Raw genomic sequence first — 18769 nt, 5'->3', positions numbered from 1 at the left:
GAGTGTGTGTGTGTGTGTGTGAGGTCAACAACATACCTTGGTGACAGGCGCTGTACTTTTTTCTTTTATTTCCTTCTGTTTCTCAAGCGCCAGGCTCTGCCACGCACCTCTATTCTAGCTCATGGATCTCCATTTTGCAACATGGAAGACTGGCACCTTAGGTGAGGCACTTGTGCAAAGACGGCCAGGCCGTGTGTCAAGGAGGAGCCGAGGTGGACCCGGTTGCAAAAGCCTCACTCCTGGACCAACCAACAAGCTGAGACATTTTGAAGACGGATTAAACCCACACCCTTGCCCTGCTGGGGGTGACTTCCGCGGCACCTCTGATCACTTCGGGTCTTGCCTTGCGTCCTGGAGTGCGCGGTTAGGACTTCGAGAGGGGAAGGCCTTCCTTATCGGCCCCCAAACCAGCCCCACGTGCCGTCCAGGAGTGCCGGGGCGCTTGAAATGGGTTGCAGACGAGGGTCCGGACCAGGTGAAGTCCCTAAACCGCCGGGCCCAGCTCTGGCCATCGCGTTTAAGCAGCGCTGGACGAAGCCGGTTAGCTGGATGCCTCGGAGACGGCGGCGGTGTTCGACGGGGGAATTTTTCTTCGCTCCGCAACCTGGGGTTCCCGATGCCCCACTGACACCTGCCGCACCCACTGGGCGCGAAGTCCCGCTCGCCCCCTCCAACGCGGACGCCCCCCTCCTCCCCTCCCGCCGCTCCCGGGCTGCGGGCCACACCTTCGAGCGGCAGCCGGGGCCCGCTCGGCTCCGCTCGGCCTCGGCCGGGGCCCTCCCAGGGCCGCGTGCGCACGGCGGGTGGGAGCGCCCTAGGGCGCGCGGGGCCGGGAGCCCGGCGCGCGGCCGCTTGTTGCTCGGGCCGGCCGCGGCGCCGGCGCGGGGAAGCGAAAATGAAATTGACTTTTCCGAGGAAGGACGAAAGCGGCGCCGCCCGCCAATGAGCGGCCGCCGCCAACTCGCGCACCTCCCGGCGCGGCGGCCCGCGCGCTCCCCGCCCGCCCCGGCGCGCGCCTGCCCGAGCTCGGCACAAACACGGGGGAGGAAGGGCGGAGGGAGGAGGAGGGCGCAGGGGAGGCGCGGAGGGCGGAGGGCGCGGGGCGGGGGGATTTCCAGCCCCGGCGCTCCGCAGTTTCCTCTCCTTGTTTTGCTTTCGATCTGGACTCGGCTCGGGCCGGCCGGGGAGTAACTTTTAGTTTTGCTCCTGCGATTATTCGACCGACGGGCTTTCGTTTCCACTGCACACGCCCTAGCAACGCGCGGCCCTTGCGGGGTTGCATTGGTGGCGCGGAGAAGGCACACCGAGAGGTAACATTGTTTTTTTCTCTCCCTCTCTCTCTCCAAATAACAGTTACGACCGTGACTGTGTGTGTTTTGCGTGTGTTTTGCGTGTGAGTGTGTGCGCGCGCGCGCGCGTGTTTTTCTGGAGGGCATGTGTATGAGGCTTGGAGGGGAGAGGTAGCCTAATGTGTGTCCTGATGGTTTGACACGTTTTTTTTCTTTTTTTTTCTTGCCACTGGAAAAGGAGGCGGGCGACGCGGGGCGGCAGGGGGTGGGGGGGTGGGGATCATAAATATTAACACCCGTTTCTGGAGGCACCGTCGGCGGCTGTTGGGGAGCGCCTGCTTTTTGGAGAATCAGGTTCTGCTGCTGTCGCTGTTGCTACTGGGGCTTGCGGAGGCTGCGAGGAGGAGGAGGAGGAGGAGGTAGAGAGGGAGGAGGAGGAGGAGGAGGAGGAGGAGGTTGGTGGAGGTTTAATTTCACTTTTGGATTTGCAGCTGCGGGGAGGTGGCGGCTCCGTGGACGCGCCGACCCGGCCTGTGAGCTCCTGCGCCCCAGGTGTCGCGTCGGGGCGCAGGTCCGCGCAGGAGTGTCGGGCCTCCGTTTTACAAACGAAATTAGGGCGTACGTGTGCGTGTGTGTGCGTGTGCGTGTGTGTGTCGTGCGTGGAGTTCGCCCCCGCCGTCGCCGCCAGACCCGAAGCTCCGGGGCAGCTGCTTCTCGGAGCCCCGCGGCTGCAGCGTCACCCAGGACCGCGCCGGCCGCCCGCGCCCCGCGCCCCGCGCCCCGCGCCCGGCCGCGGCGCGGGGAAACTTGCGGGCGCGCCCCGCGGCGGTGCCGGGGGCCGGGCAGGGGCGCGGGCGGCGGGTGGCAGCGGGCGGGCGGGCGGGCTCCGGCGGGGCTGGGCGCGGGCCTGGCCGGCGCGCCCGGCTTCCTGGGGGCTGGGCCGCCGCCGCGCCGGAGGGACCCCGCGTCCTCCCTCCCCCGCCGGCCGGCGCCCGGCCTGGCCCCGGGGCCTGGTCGCCGCGCCCGTCCCGGCGCGCGGGGGCTCGGGAGGGCGCGTCCCGGGCGGACCCCGCGCCCAGGGGGTCCTCGGCCCCGGCCGCGGCCTAGCGCCCCGCAGCGCCCCCGGGCCGGCCTGGCGCGCTGGGCCCGACCCGCCTCGGCCGCGGAGCCTCGGGGAGCCCGAGCGGCGCCCCCCGCTGGCAGCCGGCGCGCTCCGGGGGGCGCGGGGGGCGCGGGCGGGTTGCGGGTGCCCGTCCCGCGCCCCCCGGCCCGGCTCCCGGCGCCCTGGGGCAGCTGCCCGCCGGCCGCGCGGGGCCGCGGCCGCCACTTCCTCCCCGGCGGGCGAGCGATGCCCGGCGCGGCCAGTCGTGGCGCCCGGCCGCCGCGCTGCGCCCCAGGGCCCGGGGGGCGGCCCGCGCGGGGGTCGGGGCGCCCTGGCGAGTGGCCGGGGCCGCGCAGCCCTCCCCGGGGGGCACCGGCATCGCCCGGCCAGCCCCCCGTCGCCGCCTCCCCACCGGTCTCGGGGGGCTCTCGCTCCGCGCAGGGAGGAAGGTTGGCAGCAGAGCCGGGCGCCAGGTCGGGGTTGGGGGCATCGGGGAGGCCCCGGGGCGGGACCCCGGACCAGACGTGGGACCCGCTTGGCACCCGACTGACCCTCGAGGTCGCCGGCTTGCGCGTGTTGTTGGTTTTAAAAGAATTCTTTTTTTTTTTTTCCTTTTTAACTCCTTGGTGTCTGCAACTTGGGCACGTTTCGCCGCTCGCTCTCCAGCCCTGGCACCTTCTCGGGCCTCGGCTGCGGCCCGGCCCCTTGTCCTTGCTTGGGGAGCCGGGACAGACAGCGGCATTCTTAAGCCAGGAGGCGCTCTGGCATTGGCCTTCTGCCACCGGCCTCCCTGTTGCTCCCGACCGGCTCCCTCCGTCTGCTTTTGATGAATGGCTAGGGAGGGTGGAGGGTAGTTACATTTCCTGTTGTGGATTTTCAGGAATCACCCAAGTTTGCCGGCAGGCTTGCAGTCTTCTCTTCTTCTTTTTTTTTTTTTTTAAATTTATTGTTGTTTTTTTGAGACCGGCTGCAAATCACGTTGGCATTTAGCCGCCTGCGCTTCTGGGTATTGAAGGGCAGGTGGGGATGGGATTGATGACAGCAGGAAAGGTGGTGCATGGTCTTGATGTTAGACAGATCCACTTTCCAGGACTCGGAGGATCATCCCTGCTCAACTTCCTCAGGCTCCTGATGCAAGGGGTCTTGAGTGTTCTCAGTCTCCCCTACCCACATCTTTTTTTTTTTTGCCTGGAGCAGGGCAGGCGGTGGACGGAGAGGGTGGGTCGTAGAAACCTTGCAAAACCCTGAGAAAGTAAACTTTAGCAGATGGAGTAGTCAGGACTTCGATTGGCACATTCAAGGTTTGACCTTGGAACATCTGTTGATTGATAGAGCCCAGTCGGGAATTTCACTGCATGGTGATTGTAATTTACGACTTAATCTCCTGTTAGGAGTTAGATTTTGGCCTCCCAGACCCAAGGCTTCTGTCTGTTATGATTTGTAACTTCTTCCTAGTATTAAATATTTGCATATCCTATTCTTGGTGAGTTGGTCGTGTTTTTGTTTTCTTTCTGTTGACCTTCAGAAGTTAGAGATTAAGTTCACAGGGTTCAAGACTTACCTGTGAAAATGTCATCATTACCAAAAGTAAGGGTTTATAGTAAAATGGGAGCAGATTATAGCAAGCAAATGAAGCTGTGACAGCTTGAACCCGGGCCCCATGTCTCTTCCTGCTTCCTGAAGCGTTTTATTGGGCAGATATTCATTGTACCAAATCTAATTAAAGATGTTTAAACTTAGTGGAAAATTTGAAACTTGGAATACTTTCATGTTTGATATGCATCCTTTTTTCCTCGTGATTCCAAGGTCATTGCACTCTTTATTTTTAGTATTATTGCGTTTAAGCCCTGTTGTGTTTTGAGAATTTCTACGCACTTTCTCTTTGAAAGAGAACAGATACGGAACTCTAAATGGGGTAACTAGGACATGGTTCTAGTCTGTGCTTTATACCAGAGAGGACTTCAAGCTGACAGGGGGGCTTTATTTATTTGTTTAATAAATATTCCAAGGATATTTACTGGGCCCCAGATGAAACTGTGACTTCAATTGGGAACAGGCTGACAAGTCTCTTACCTTCTGGGGAGATTGTGTTATAGTTGTTAAGCTGACAGTACACAACTGAAAATTAAATGCAGTAATTATCTTTTGGGGCGAGCCCTGTGGAAGATGAGAATGATCCTTAACTATCGCCGCCCATAGGGCTGCTTTTGAGAATGAATGGGATACTGTGAATGGGAGAAGACTAAATAAATGCAAGGCATTGGCTTTCAAAATTTGTCAGATTATGAGCCTGAGAGGCAAAGACTCATGACTGGATTAAGCACTTTCTCGTAGAATTTCCTGCAAGGAGAGATTTTATTTCTTCTGAGAGTGTATAAAGAATGGCAAGGAATTAAAACTCTCTTAAGCATCAAGATATTGAACAATAAAATTTTATCTGAATTTTTTTTCCTGTCCGTGGAAAAAAGTTGGGCAGTATCCATGGAAACAAATGACATGCAAATAACAGCACCCGGACTGATGTACTTTCCCAGTCTCTGGCAGGGACAATCCTCTCAAGCCTCACTGGGTTTAGTCTGAATTTTCTTCCTGATTGCTTCAGACTTTCATTCCTTGTCTGATATGACAGACATGCCTTTAATGGATTTTAGTATTTTGCTGTCACTCCTCCCCCTTCATTTTTTATGTATTTGCAGTGCTGGGGATTGAACTCCAGGCCTCACGCGTGCAAGGCAGGCACTCTCCCTCTGAGCCACCCCTGTGGCTCATAACTACAGGGGTTGCTTTTCAGTTGTTTGGTGTTTCTGTGGGTCTCCTGAGCGGTGCTCAGGCAACCTAGCACCCTCACCAGAGTTTCCCAGTCAACGGGACGATTTGACAGGAGACAGAAGCGCCTAAGGGTGTGGGACCCTGCAGTGCTGGGGATACTTAGGCCACCCGAGAGGTGCTGGGGGCGGGGGGGGGGGAGGTGCTCTCCAGAGCTGCACCCGGTGAACCTCAGAACCATGTGGTCCCTGAAATTGAGCCTAGATTGGGCAGCGTTTGCACTAACCACTGTACTCTCTCCCCATCCCATTTATTTTATTTAGCTTTATAATTTATTTATCGAATCACACTGAGATGCACAATTACGAAGATGTTCATGATTGGGTTTCAGTCATGTAATGTTCCAACACGCGTCCCTTCACCAGTGTGCATTTCCCACCACCAATGTCCCCAGTTTCCCTCCAGCCTCTCTCTGTCCCTGCCTGCTGCTAGGACAGGCACTTGTCTTCTTCTCTCTCTTTCTCTCTCTTTCCTTTGACTGCCTCATGTTTTTAGAGGAACTCTACAAGAGCCGACAAGATAGTCCAGTGGGTAGGGCACTTACCATGTGTGCGGCCGACCCTGGTTTCATCCCCAGCAGCCCATATGTTCTCCCGAGTCCTGCCAGGAGTAAGCCCTGAACACTGCCAGATGTGGTCCCCAAACCTAAATAAAATAAAGGAACTCTGTCAGCTTGCACTTACTGACGACTGATACATACCTAACACAGCATATGGGAAAATTTAATGCAGCATATATTTATAATGTGCAGCCCAAGAGTGTGGGCATTACCATTAAAAAAGGCCCTCCCGTTGATCGTCGATTAGCTCGAGCGGGCCCAGTAACGTCTCCATTGGAGACTTTGTTGTTACTGTGTCTGGCATATCGAATACTCTCGGTAGCTTGCCGGGCTCTCCGAGAGGGGCGGAGGAATCGAACTCGGGTCGGCCATGTTGGCCGCTTGTAAGGCGAACGCCCTACCCGCTGTGCTATCGCTCCAGCCCTGTGCTATCGCTCCAGCCATAGCATTACCATATAACATACCATAGCATTACCATATAACAATATAAATTGCTAAGATTTGACAGTCGTCATAAACTGTTAAGTCTTTTCCTTCCCGAAGTTCCTTCCTACACAAGGGTAGGGGGTGTGTGTCCTTTATTTATTGGTGGGGTCATATCATACCCATTGGGTTTCAGGGCTTACTCCTGGCTCTAAGCTCAGGATCAGCCCTGGTAGGGCTCTAGGGGCCGTATGTGGTGCTCGCGTTTGAACCAGGCTTGGCCATGTGCAGGGCAAGCCCCCTGCTGGCTGTCCTGTCTCTCCAGCCCTCTTTGCAGTATCATTATTTGGTGCATAATATCGTGGAAGGCAGGGTTGAGGAGAGGGTCGGCGGTGAGAGTCTGGTGGGAAACTGGTAGTGGAAGGGGGACTGAATGAGAAGAGTGAATCTTGGGTCCTGATAGAAACCTGATGCCAATATTTTTATATAAAGTATCAAGGAGAAGCCCAGGCAGGAAATCCAGCTCCCAGGCGCCTGGAGCTGAGGAAGACTTGGCCCAGCGTGTCTCTTGGGCCCCTTGGGAAGCTGTGGCAGAGGTGGCAGCCACTGCTCCCCATTTCAGGCTCCCAGTGAAAGGATTTTTTGGGGCTTGGGAGATAGGTCAGGAGCATATGCTGAAGGTGCGAGGGGCCGTAATGGGGTCCCTGTAAAACCCTGTAGCGAATCATTTCCTCCCTCAGCAGCTTGATCTTTTGACAAATAGTCCCTGCCATAGGTTTCACTTATTTTGGAAGACTACATACGGATGCCCATTTTTCGACTTTAGCCACACAGAGAGCTTCCAGACAGAACTCAAGCAGAGAAAACGTGCACCGTCCAATCCAGTTGATGTAATTATGTTCCGATGCAAAAGAGAAACATGATATTTCAGACATCTGGGCAGCCATATTTTCAGATAAACACACCAGCATCCAACACTACCTTGCAGGATTGCAAAACTAGTTTAGAAGAGCCTAAGTCCTCCCCAACTAGGTGCGCGCCCACACACACACACACACACACACACACACACACACACACACACTTCCCATCAATAAGTTGAGTTCTGCTGGGGATCAGGAAAAAGTGATCCTCATGAAACATGGCTAAGCTTTGAGGTGACCCAGCAGACAATTATTTGGGCAAGTGGACTGAAACCTTGTGCCTGGTTTCTTTTATGACATATTTGTTGACAAGTGTGTACACACAGGGCTTGGGGCTGTGGAAGGTCCCTGAGCTCCAGAGTCCAGAGGTCCGGAGTTGCCTTTTAAGCTTTTGCATGAACTCTCCCCCCCTCCCCTTTCTGTAATCTGTAAAATGGGATACTCAACGGCTGTCTTTGGGGCAAGGGATCAGTGGGTGTCAGATCAGCATGTGACTGGCCCCTGCCGCTACCGACGGGAAACATAGGAACCTTCAGATATTCTATTAAAATCCCTCTCTTCCTCTTCTGCCTTGAGACTCCGTCACTCTCCCACCCCCTGTGACAAGCCTCTCTTACCACTGTGGCCTGGAGCCCTGATGTGGAGGAGAAGACCCCATGAGCAAAGGCCCTCTCCCCTGAGCCAGATGTTCTCTGTCATTTTCATGGTCTCCTCGCCATGCGACATAGGGAAGTCAGCTGCTGAACTGGGTTCCCCCGGGGCAGTGAATATATGGTCCCATCCAGAGTTTAATTCCCCGATCTGTGCCCTTGTAGCTGTTGCTTGTTCGACAGAAGGTGGTATCGGTGTGATGGTTGTGGTGCTCTCTGATCTCTTGCTTTTTTTTGGGGGGTGGGTGGGGTGGGGCCGCAGTGCAGGGGGCACACCAGGCTAAGCTCACAGCTCACTGTTGGCTCTGCACTCAGGGCTCACTCTCTGGCTCGCTTTGGCGACCCTGTGTGGAGCCGGGGATCGAACTCAAGTCAGCTGCGTGCAAGGCAAAGCCCCAGCCACCGTCATTCCAGCCCAGTTGTGGTGCTCGAAATTTCCATTTGCAGCAGCAAATAGGACTTTATTTTATAGGCTTCTCTTTGTCTGGGAAGGCCGTGGAGATTTAGGGGTTGGGTTTTTATATCTTTGTTTTGACTTATATTCCCTTTCATCTCGTAGTATTCAGCTTTGATAACCAAGAATGCCTCTGTTCGTCTCCTGCCCTGTGCATGCCTCAGAGTTCCTTTTCTTTTTTTTTATGGGAAACAGAAGGCAGTGTTTTGTTTTTTTCTGATGGAGTCTAAGCATTTTTATCTGAAGGGCAAGACCGATCCATCTCTGCAGTTGCGTTTTGTGTGAGAAAAGCCTGTCCAGTTTTTATTAAGCGAGTATCTTTGGGGGAGTTAGCTACTTGTTCTGTGATTTTCGTAAGGAATTTTTTCCCCAGGTGCACTTAGTAATCTGCTGCTGTCTGAATAACAGCGTTTCCACAGAGCCCACCTAATGTGACTCCGGGAGAGATGAGTTTGCAATTCACATGCTTCTTCTTAACTTATGCATGCCAAGTTTTTGTAGGAACCGAAGAACACCCATCTAACTGCATTAAACACTGTGCTGGTGCGATGTGCTTAGATCCAAGGGACATTCACATCTCACGGGGGTGGCATTTTGAGTCTGAAGTAACTGCCTACAAATTGCTTTATTTTAAGTAACGATACTGTCTCCTCTGAGTGACTCGTTGTTGATCTTGTCCCCCTTACCCCAGATCTGTTGAAGAAGATGAGAAGAATCACAGTGGCAAGGAGGGCATTTTTTCAGCCGGGGTGTTAGTGGACATGTGGGGTGGGGAAGGGTATTGAAAGGTGATCTTGGAGGATGAGGTGAGGAAAAAGAGAGAATGAGTTGGAGATTAGACTCATGCCTCCTGACTTGAGTGGAGAGATGTGATGTTCAGATAGGTAGATTGTGTCTTGCCACCCATGTCGTATTGAGTGCATTTTGGGGGTGGTGAGAGCCAGCTTGTAGTTAACAATGGTTAACACATCGAAATACTGATAATATACTTCCCCTACTTTTTTTGTTTGTTTGCTTGTTTTGCTGGGGGGCCATGCCTGGCTGTTCTCAGAGCTTACTCCTGGCTCTGTGCTCGGGAATCACTCCTGGTGGGTCTCCAGGGACCACAAGTGGGCCGGAGACTGAAGTCGGGTAAACTGTTCGGTGTGCATCCTGCCCAACCGTACTGTCTCTCCAGCCCCTGATTTTGGAATTAGGCCTTTTGGTTCTGAAGATGAGAGTCAAATGAAGGAAGTGTGGAATCATCAGCTGACTTGAGACAGCCAGAAGGTGGTGAACAGTGTTGGCAGGGGTGATGCCACCACAGAGATAAGGAGATAAGAGTATTGGAGGTGGGAAGGCAGGAGGGGTCGATCCCTGCATCTAAGGTTCAGCTGTCTTTTCTTTTTCTTTTTGGGTCACACCCGGCGATGCACAGGGGTTACTCCTGGCTCTGCACTCAGGAATCACTCCTGTCGGTGCTCAGGGGACCATATGGGATGCTGGGAATCGAACCCGGGTTGGCCAAGTGCAAGGCAAACGCCCTCCCCGCTGTGCTGTTGCTCCAGCCCCGGCTCAGCTGTCCTTGGAGTGAGGCAGAGTCAGGAGAACATCGCGTTGCTAACATTTATCATCAGTCTCAGGGCCCTTCACCCACCTGCCGTTGGTCTCCTTGCTGCTGGTTGTACTTGTTAGGGGAGGTTAAGGCGGAGTGAGGAACACAGCACAGTGCAGTATGTTTCCGAGACGAGCTGGCATATGCGGGTTGAACTGTGAATGCCGCAACTGGGTCCTGCAGGTCATTGGGGGTGGAGACTGCGGTTTCCACGTTGTTGAATTGTATGGCGAAGTGGGCTTTCTGGAATTAATTTTGGTATCACATATTGAAGCCTCAAATGTTCTAATAATTCCTCATCTATGTATCTGCTCCCGTGAAGTAACCAGAGATGGGACAAAGCTTTGTGTACAAAGGATTGTTTATTGAATTAGCTCCCATTAGATTGAGAACTTGGACACCGCCTAAAAACCCAACAATAGGAACACATTTAAATAAATGATGGCACATCCAGACAATGAATATGGGTAACTTATAAAATTCGTGTTTGAGCACTCGATGATGGAAAAATATTCATGATATTTGTTGAGGAAAAGAGGACATTGAATTGCAGTCCTAATTTTATTTTTAAAATGTTTGTCTACGCATTGTTTAAAAATAAAACAAGCCTGGAAGGAAACATTTGAATGAAGGGGTTGTGCATGTTAAGCTTTCTTTTTTTTCCCCCTGAAACTTTTTTTCCCTATCTTTGAAGTCTAATACAATACAACTGTTATTTTTTAAAACAGAAGAAAAAAAAAGTCCTTAAGACACTTTTTTGTTTCCCCTCACCTGCCACTGGTAAATGTTAAGTGAGAATAGCTAGGGCCAGGGTGATGACCCTTGGTGGAGCAAGTGCCTGACACGTACACGTCTGGGGTTTGATTGCTAGCACCAAGTGAAGTGAAGATGCCTAAAAGCCTCTGTCTGGAAGCCTTTCACATTTCGGGGCGTGGGGACCGGTGCATACCCATTGGTGCGCGGGCTTAACTCCAGACTGCTCAGGGATCACACCAGCTGATGCTCAGGGAACCGTATGTCGGTGCCAGGATCAAACTGGGCTGAGGGCAAGGCAAGGAAGGGCCTGGAAGCCTTAAGTCCTGTCCTGTCTCTCTGGCCCCAAATCTTGATCCTTTTTACAGATACTGAAATCATTTTAGGCTTGATAAGAAAGAGTTGGGTTATAACCTCTACTAGCTCAGAGGCAGAATACTTTGGTATTTATAGTTCTGTCCTATATCCAGCCCCCACTTGAAAAAAATAAAAAGCGCCTGTCTAATACAAGTATAAAGTGAAATATAATTTGTTATTGTTTGTTCATTTTGGGGCCACACCCAGTGGTGCTCAGGGCTTACTCCTGGCTCTGCACTCAGGGATCACTCCTGGCGGGGCTCTGAGACCGTGTGTATGTGGTGCTGGAGACTGAACCTGGACGGGCAAGCGGCAAGGCAGACCCTCTACATTATGCACTGTTGCTCCGGCCCCTGTAGTTTAAAATGTTCTAATGGTAACTATCTCACGGTGATTCAATAAAGGAGTTAAATAAAATTAATAAGTTATTCTAAGAACTGCTATAAAATGTAGCAGTCTAATTCACTTTAATAATATCTTATGAAATCTAGTCACACACACACTGTCCTCCCATTGTTCGTCGATTTGCTCGAGCGGGCCCAATAATGTCTCCATTTTTGAGACTTGTTGTTACTGTGTTTGGCATATTGAATACGTCACGGGGAGCTTGCCAGGCTTTGCTATGCGGGCGAAATACTCTCGGTAGCTTACCGAGCTCTCCGAGAGGGGTGGAGGAATCGAACCTGGCTCGGCCGGGTTGGCTGCGCGCAAGGCAAATGCCCTACCTCTGCGCTGTCGCTCCAGCCCGTGAAATCTAGTATACCAAAATATTATTTCAGCATTGTTGAATGCAAAAACATCTGTGAAATGTTTTCATTATTATTTTTGTTTTGTTTTGTTTTTCATTTTGGGTCACACCTGGCGATGCACAGGGCCTATTCCTGGCTCTGCACCCAGGAATTCCTCCTGGCGGTGCTCAGGGGACCATGTGGGATGCTGGGAATCGAACCCTGGTCAACCGCATGCAAGGCAAACACCCTCCCCACTGTGCTATCACTCCAGCCGCAATTTTCATTATTTTTGTGCTGAAGTTTTAAAATCCTGTCCTTTTATACCAACCACTCATCTTATTCAGCCGCCGGGTTCCATTCATGTTGGCTGCCCTGTGAAATGGTGCAGGATTAGACGAAAAGGAAGGTGTGATGAGAAACTGGGGTGGGGGACAGGCTGTGGGAGATAGTCTTGTGGGTAAGGTGCTTGCCCTACGTGCAGTTGTCCTGGGTTCGATCCCCTGCACCCCAGATGGCACCCTGAGCCTGCCAGGAGTGATCCCAGAGTGGGATCCCTGAGTACCGCAGGGTGTGGCCCCCAGACAAATAAACAGAAAACTGTAATAGAGGGACTATAACCCGAGGTTATAGAGTGTAATAGAGGTTATTGAGGGTAATAGAGGGACTATGACCGCGGAAGAACGGCCAAGTCAGAATGGTTGTTGGCTGTAATAGCACATATGTTCTTGTCCTCCCACCCACAAATTATTCCTGTTTTCTTCAGCATCACATAATACAGTGCTCCCCAGTTTTACAGAAGCAGCACATTGGCCGTGCCATTTATTCCTGGTGAATCTTTTCAGCCTCTTGAGGTGTCGGGAAAAATGGATAACTTGAATTTTTTCATCTCCGGCGTTTCTTTGCACTTCCCACCAGCAATCGATATGCAGTAAGAACTAAATAAATATTTGTTGATTTGATTTTCAGGCATAAAGCAAAGGTTAGCTTGGAAGGCAGAATTCCAGCTCAGCCAGTGGTGCGGGCTTATTTGGTGTTAAAAACTTAATGGTATAGATATTTAGCACATAAGCATCGGGGATTTGTCACTTTGCGTTAGGATTTGTCACTTTGTATTAAGGTTTCATCATGCAGAAGACGGAAAAATGAGTTTCCCCTCCTTTGTACCTGCGCCTTAAAAGAAGAAAAATCTTGTCAGTCCATCCCTTTGACATTTCGGTTCCAATCATGATACTCATAATTTCTCGCACATAAAATTAGCTCTGTTTGCCGATGTGCTGGTCATCCCCCTTTGGAGCTGCAACTTACTCAGTGGGGTAGTTATTAATAATAACTCCGTTGTTAGCAAACACTTGCAGCCCCTTACATACTCACCATGGAAAGACTTGAAACCATGCACTGTGTTTTCCAGTCGCCCTCATTTGTTCTCTGACTGTAATTGTTGCTTTGAGCAGCGGCCTGATCCGCAGAGCCGGGGCAATTTCTTTTTCCTGAAGCCTACCTAAGAACTGCTTAGGTGGCTTTTCTCTGCAAGATTAAATACGACCTTCACTGAATCATGTTAGCAGGCCAGCAGCTAGAAAAATAAAGACTAAACCAACCTTCGCGGAGCAATTCCCAGTTGCTTCGTGGGCCGGAGCCGTCCCCGACTGCTCCTTCCAATGAAAACATCGCCTGGCGAGTTGGAAGTGAATTCTTGTAGATTTGGGGATTTGCAGCTGACCGAAGAACAGGAAAGTATAATCTCATTTCAAATTAATCCTGAAGGTATATCTGTACGACTGTCTTGTTGGGGATGTGGGGATTTTGTTCCCAGGGGAAAGCTTCCCCGAATCCACTGCTGGGCTGGCCTCGGAAGGTTTGGTCTTCGAGCTAGGAAGGTAGAGAGGGGCCGAGAAGTTAGGTGGGGCTTGTGGTCCACAAAAGCCATCCTGGGCCCGTGAGGGCGTTTCTGGGTCTCCCAGGGTCCTGTCCCCCTTTGGGCTCGGCGTTATTGAATGAACGCAGGCACTTGGGGAGTCTGCTGAGAGGCCTCGGTGGGGAATGCAGAGGAACTGCCCTTTCCACTTGTGGGTGTTGATTGTTGAAACTGTGATACTGGTGATACTGTTGGTTGTTGAAATCAAGGTGTATTGTAAACCTCCTTGGAGGGGATTTGTGTTCCTCAGAGGTGCATTTAGTGCATGCAGACTTGTTTCTGCTTTTCTTCAGAGTCAGGCTGTATCAGATGGGGGGAAGAGGGGTACTTCTCGCAGAAGGGACCCCCACGGCACTCACCCCACCGTTCCGGAGGAGGGAGAGCAGTAATCCTCCAGGCTGTGAGAGAGCTGCCTAGCTCTTCGTTCTTTGTGGTTCTTGAAATTTATTTGCTCAAGTGAAAGAGAATTCAGCCAGTTGGACGGCAGCATCACTAGTGTTTCTAGATTATCTGTCTACAAGTGCTTCACAAGTGCTTCCTGGGGTCAGCCGAGTGGTCATAGATGGTCCCAAACAACAAAGCCAATGTCGCACATCTTTGGCCAATAAGATGATTTTCCAAAGAAGTGTCGTAATGAGTTACGTAGTAGTTAAAAACTAATGCACTGTTTTGTTGTTAGTGCTGTTTTCCTTCGGGTCTTTCTCTGGGGGTTGGCAGACAGCATGCTTGGCCCGGACTGGTTCCTTGTGTCTCTAGGGGGAGGGGCACACCCTGTTGCCTGGGGTAGGAGATTTGAACCTGGGCCTCCTTCCCTTTCTCCTTCCCTCCCTCGCTTCTTCCTTCCCTCCCTCTCTTCTTCTCTCCCTCCCTCCTTCCCTCCCTCTCTACTCCCTCCTTTCCTTCCTCCCTCCCTCCTTCCTTTCTTTCCGTCTCCCCCCAATTGTCTGAGTCACAGAGTTATTCACAGTTGGGTTTTTGATGTCCAGCGTTCCATCCCTAAACCCAACACCAGTGTCTCCTTCCAGTCCACACCCCAGCCCCAAGCCTGCCAGCTTGACAGGCACCTTTTAAGTTCAGTTGTTAAAGGTTGGGTCTTGTGATTTCAGTGCTGTTGACTGTGGTTTGGGCATTTAGTTCATTTCTTAACACCACTGATGTACATAAATCCCCGGACCCTTGTTCCCGGGCCTTTCCATGCACTGTGCACCAATGTTTCCCGGCCCTTTTAGCCATCTCCCCTGTGGCCTTTCCCACAATTCTTCCACCTTCACGGTAGAAGGCCTGGAGAAGTCAGCTGCTGTCTGTCATCCAGGAGATCGAAGGTGGCGAATTCCCCCCGGTGAAGTAGTCTTGGCTTTCCCTCCGCTGGAACCTTCAGCCCTGCTTTGCTCCAGAGCCGTCCCCGAAGGTTTGTGCTGGGAGAACCTTTGCCTGCTCAGGGAAGCCGCCCTTGGCTTGCGGTGGCTTCTTCATGAAGGAGAGTCTTTCTTATTTAATATTGTAAGGCTGTCTCTCTGTCTCTGTCTCCGCCTCTCTGTCTCTGTCTCTGTCTCTCCCTCGGGTCAATAAATACATTCTGTTGCTTGGAATTGAAGAATATTTATTGTTCACAACCGGATTTAAGGAACCAGTGGCAGAAAATAATGGATCCACAAATGCACGTCTGCTCAGCCATTACAAATATTTCTCATCAGAATCATCTTTAAGACTTCGGGTGGGATTTGCTTTTTGTCTGGGGCCGTGTCCGGGGTCATTGTGGTGGTGTGTGTTCAGCAGGTCGTGATGTGCCAAGGCTCCCACCCGGTCTTCTACATGCGCGGCAAGTGCCTTACTGCCCTTCTCTCTCTCCAGCCCCCACGCTCCAGAATTTATGTCATCTATTGCAGTGTGTCATGTTCTGTGAAATGAATGCCCGTCTTCTTGAGTGGCTTCTACATTTTGGAGTGTCCTTATGGCTTCGTCATAGCACTCAGCGAAATGACATTCATATATCCCCAGTACTCAATGGTAATTGAGTTGAATGAAATTGTGCTGATGACTCAGTTCTCCATTTGCTGTTTCCTGTCCAGACACAGGCTCATCCAAAGTGCATCAGAGCGGGTACGGATTCCCTCGGCCCCAGGAAGGAGCATGGACCAGACGGCGGGCCCCCGCAGCCTTGCCTCCCTGTGCCTTCAGGGGCATCTGGGAACTGCAGTCTTGCTAGGTAGAGTGCAGTGACAGTGACCACCAGCTGTCTGTTAATTAGACAGTGCTGGCTAAGCCACCATTTCCCCGAAATACAGCGTCTCGGGTTCGTAACAGTGGGGGTTGCTAATGGTTCAAACAACACCCACATTTCCTCTCTCTGGCCTTTGTCAGTTTTGCTTGGTTTTGTTTGCCCTTCCACTTCCAGTTGCAGTGCTTCCTGTTCCGTGGAGCCTCCCAGAGTTCCTTTTTGTGGATTTTACCTACTAGAGTAAAGCTCTCCCTGACCCCTGCCCCTGCCTTTCCCCAGATCCCTGATGGGAAGCACCGGTTCCTGGTACTTTGAGATCAAAGAAACGATGGACAGAGGGTGAACCAAGAACTGTGATGAATGTCTGTCACTTCTGGGGGATGCCACAGGTCACACAGGGCCTCGTAGAGTCATCTCTCAATTGGTTTTTCTACTGGTGGCTGCAGGATCCGATGCCTTGGTCTGTTGATGGGCTCTGAGCCTACCCACACTGCTGCAGCATAAGCCCTTCTCGGGCAGAGGTCCTGCCCTCATCCTCCCTGTCTTGTTCAAAGAGTTTGTTCGTCATGGTCCGTGAGTCAGGTTGGGCCCTGGCATCAAGTTCAAATCATCTGCCTTTTCCTTTCCGCCCCCTTCCCTCATGGCTCCTCCCGGAGGGTCCATCTGCTTCCTCATTGAGAGTTCATAACTGGGGCACAACCTGTGCAAGGTTTTGGTGTTGGAGCCTGGGGTGCCAAGAGGAGAAAATGGGAGTTTTGGTTTGCTTTTGGGCCACCCCCGCCTCTGCTCGGGGGGTTACTCGTGGCTCTGCTCAGGAATTACTCCTGGTGGTTCTCAGGGGAGCGTTTGGGATGCTGGAGGGATTGATCCCAAATTGCCTGCGTGCAAGGCCGGCTCCAGACCTGGTCTACTCTCTCTCCAGCCCCCAAAGATGGGATTCCTGCTCACACGGACTGTGTGAAGGAAGGTGCCCATTTCCAGGTGCACAGACCTGCAAGCTTCAGTTGGGTCACAGAAGGAGAGAGAACTGGAGGGGAGAGAAAGAAGACAGACCGGTGGGTGGGGCGGAGAGCCCAGATGTCACTCAGGGCCCACTTCAGAGCCATGGAAGGGTTTTGAGCAAGGCATGAGCTGGGGACTTAGTCTGGCCAGGGCCGTGGAGGGCCAGGAGGTGCTCGCCTTCCAGACAGTGGCATCTGGGTGCCCTCCCCTTGTGGCAGAATATGACCCTGTCCCCCCCTTTTTTTTTCTTTTTGGGTCACACCCGGCGATGCTCAGGGGTCACTCCCGGCTCATGCACTCAGGAATCGCTCCTGGCGGTGCTGGGGGACCATATGGGATGCTGGGAATCGAACCTGTGTCGGCCACGTTGGCTGCGTGCAAGGCAAATGCCCTACCCGCTGTGCTATCGCTCCAGCCCCTCTGTCCCCCTTTTTAAAAATTTTTTTTATTTTATTGACTCACCTCTTTCATTTTTTTATTTTATTGGGGCTGGAGCCATGGCACAGCGGGTAGGGCGTTTGCTTTGCACCTGGCCAACCTGGATTGATTCCTCTGTCCCTCTCAGAGAGCCCAGCAAGCTGCCGAGAGTAACCCGCTCGCACGGCAGAGCCTGGCAAGCTACCCATGGTATATTCAGTATGCCAAAAACAGTGACGACAATTCTAACAATGGAGATGTTACTGGTGCCCGCTTGAGCAAATGGACGAACAGCAGGAGGACAGTGCTAGAGTGCGGTGTTTTATTTTATTGAATCACAGTGAGATACAGTTACAAACTTTCATGTTTGAGTTACAATCTTACAGTCACACAGTGATCAAACACCATCCCTCCACCAGTGCACATTCCCCACCACCAATATCCCTGGTATATCCCCCCTTTCCCACCCTCCCACTGCCTCCATGGCAGACAGTATTCTCCAAGCTCTCTACTTACGGGCATTATGGTTTGCAGTACAGACACTGAGAGGTTATCATGTTTGGTCCTTTATCTACTTTCTGCACACATCTTCCATTCCAACCAGTTCCTCCAGTCATCATTTTGTTAGTGACCCTGTCCCCTCTGATATTAGGTGGAACCCTGCCCCTGCTCTCTGGCCAAAGCACTCACCCCAGGCTTTTCTTTTTAAATTAGACTGCCCTTCCTCATACCGGTTCTGCCAAGTGGTTCCTAGGATCTCAGGGAAACTAAGATTTGGAGGAGATCTGTGCAGGGAGGCTGGGAGGAACAGGGCGGTGGCATGTCAACACAGTGAGCACCAAGTCTAATCGCAGATACCTTTGGAGACGACTCTCCGAGGACACGTCCTCAGCGTGCTGGGAGAGATGTGGCAGTGTTCTTGCGCTTCGAGTGGATAGCAGTTTTGGTGCATGCTGGTTGGAACTCACTGGTGATCGGATGGCTTATACTAGGAATAGCATCGAACTAGTAGAAACTGCAGTGAAATGCATTTGTTTTGAGTTGGTGTGTTGGCAGAACTGGGCTTCATGTGGATAGAAAGTGTTTGGATGGACCCCCTCCCCCGCCAGTCAGGTAAGCTATATTTGGAGTTTGCTGGCAGAGGGAATAACTCAAAGGAAATTCTCCAGACAGCAAGGAGGAGGCTGTCAGGGACAGCGTGTGGAATGCAGTGAGCGAAGGAGGCATTTATCTTCCTGCCGAGGGAAGATGGACAATACCTGGCCACAGTAACCTTTCCTAGGGCACTTGCTTCTTCCACCACTAGTCTTTTGGGAAGTCACTGACTTTCCCTGAAGTTACCCAGGATTGGATTGGAAGTCAGACAGTAGCCAAACAGTTTTGTCGTTTCATGGGAGGGGATGTTCCTAGAAGACTTCAGGCTAGTCGCCCTTCAGAAACCTTTACTAGTGGAATTTTTAGATAGGAGCACCGAAAGCGTTGTAGCCACCTTCTCCGGGTCCTCTTATTTTTTTGATGTTTCTCTGTGGGGGACATCCACTGTGGAAGCGTGGCAT

General features: G+C 52.2%; 1 protein-coding gene across 2 annotated transcripts in view; it reads left to right on the top strand.

The window, feature by feature from the left end:
• The first annotated feature begins 1113 nt into the window (after positions 1–1113).
• The window catches only part of IRF2 (interferon regulatory factor 2), a 90181-nt gene continuing 72525 nt past the window's right edge, over positions 1114–18769 (top strand). The window contains exon 1 of one of the 2 annotated variants that reach the window (XM_056114271.1): positions 1114–1310. The gene's annotated coding sequence lies outside the window, so the exon portion shown is untranslated. Of the gene's footprint in view, positions 1311–1798; positions 1823–18769 lie in introns of those variants that run through there. The other variant, XM_056114272.1, reaches the window with a different exon arrangement.

Source organism: Sorex fumeus, unplaced genomic scaffold, assembly GCF_029834395.1.
Source record: "Sorex fumeus unplaced genomic scaffold, SorFum_2.1 ptg000024l, whole genome shotgun sequence".
In the NCBI taxonomy this organism is placed as follows: domain Eukaryota; kingdom Metazoa; phylum Chordata; class Mammalia; order Eulipotyphla; family Soricidae; genus Sorex; species Sorex fumeus.
The sequence above is the reverse complement of the archived record's forward strand: the minus strand, read 5'-3'. Positions and strand labels throughout refer to the sequence as shown.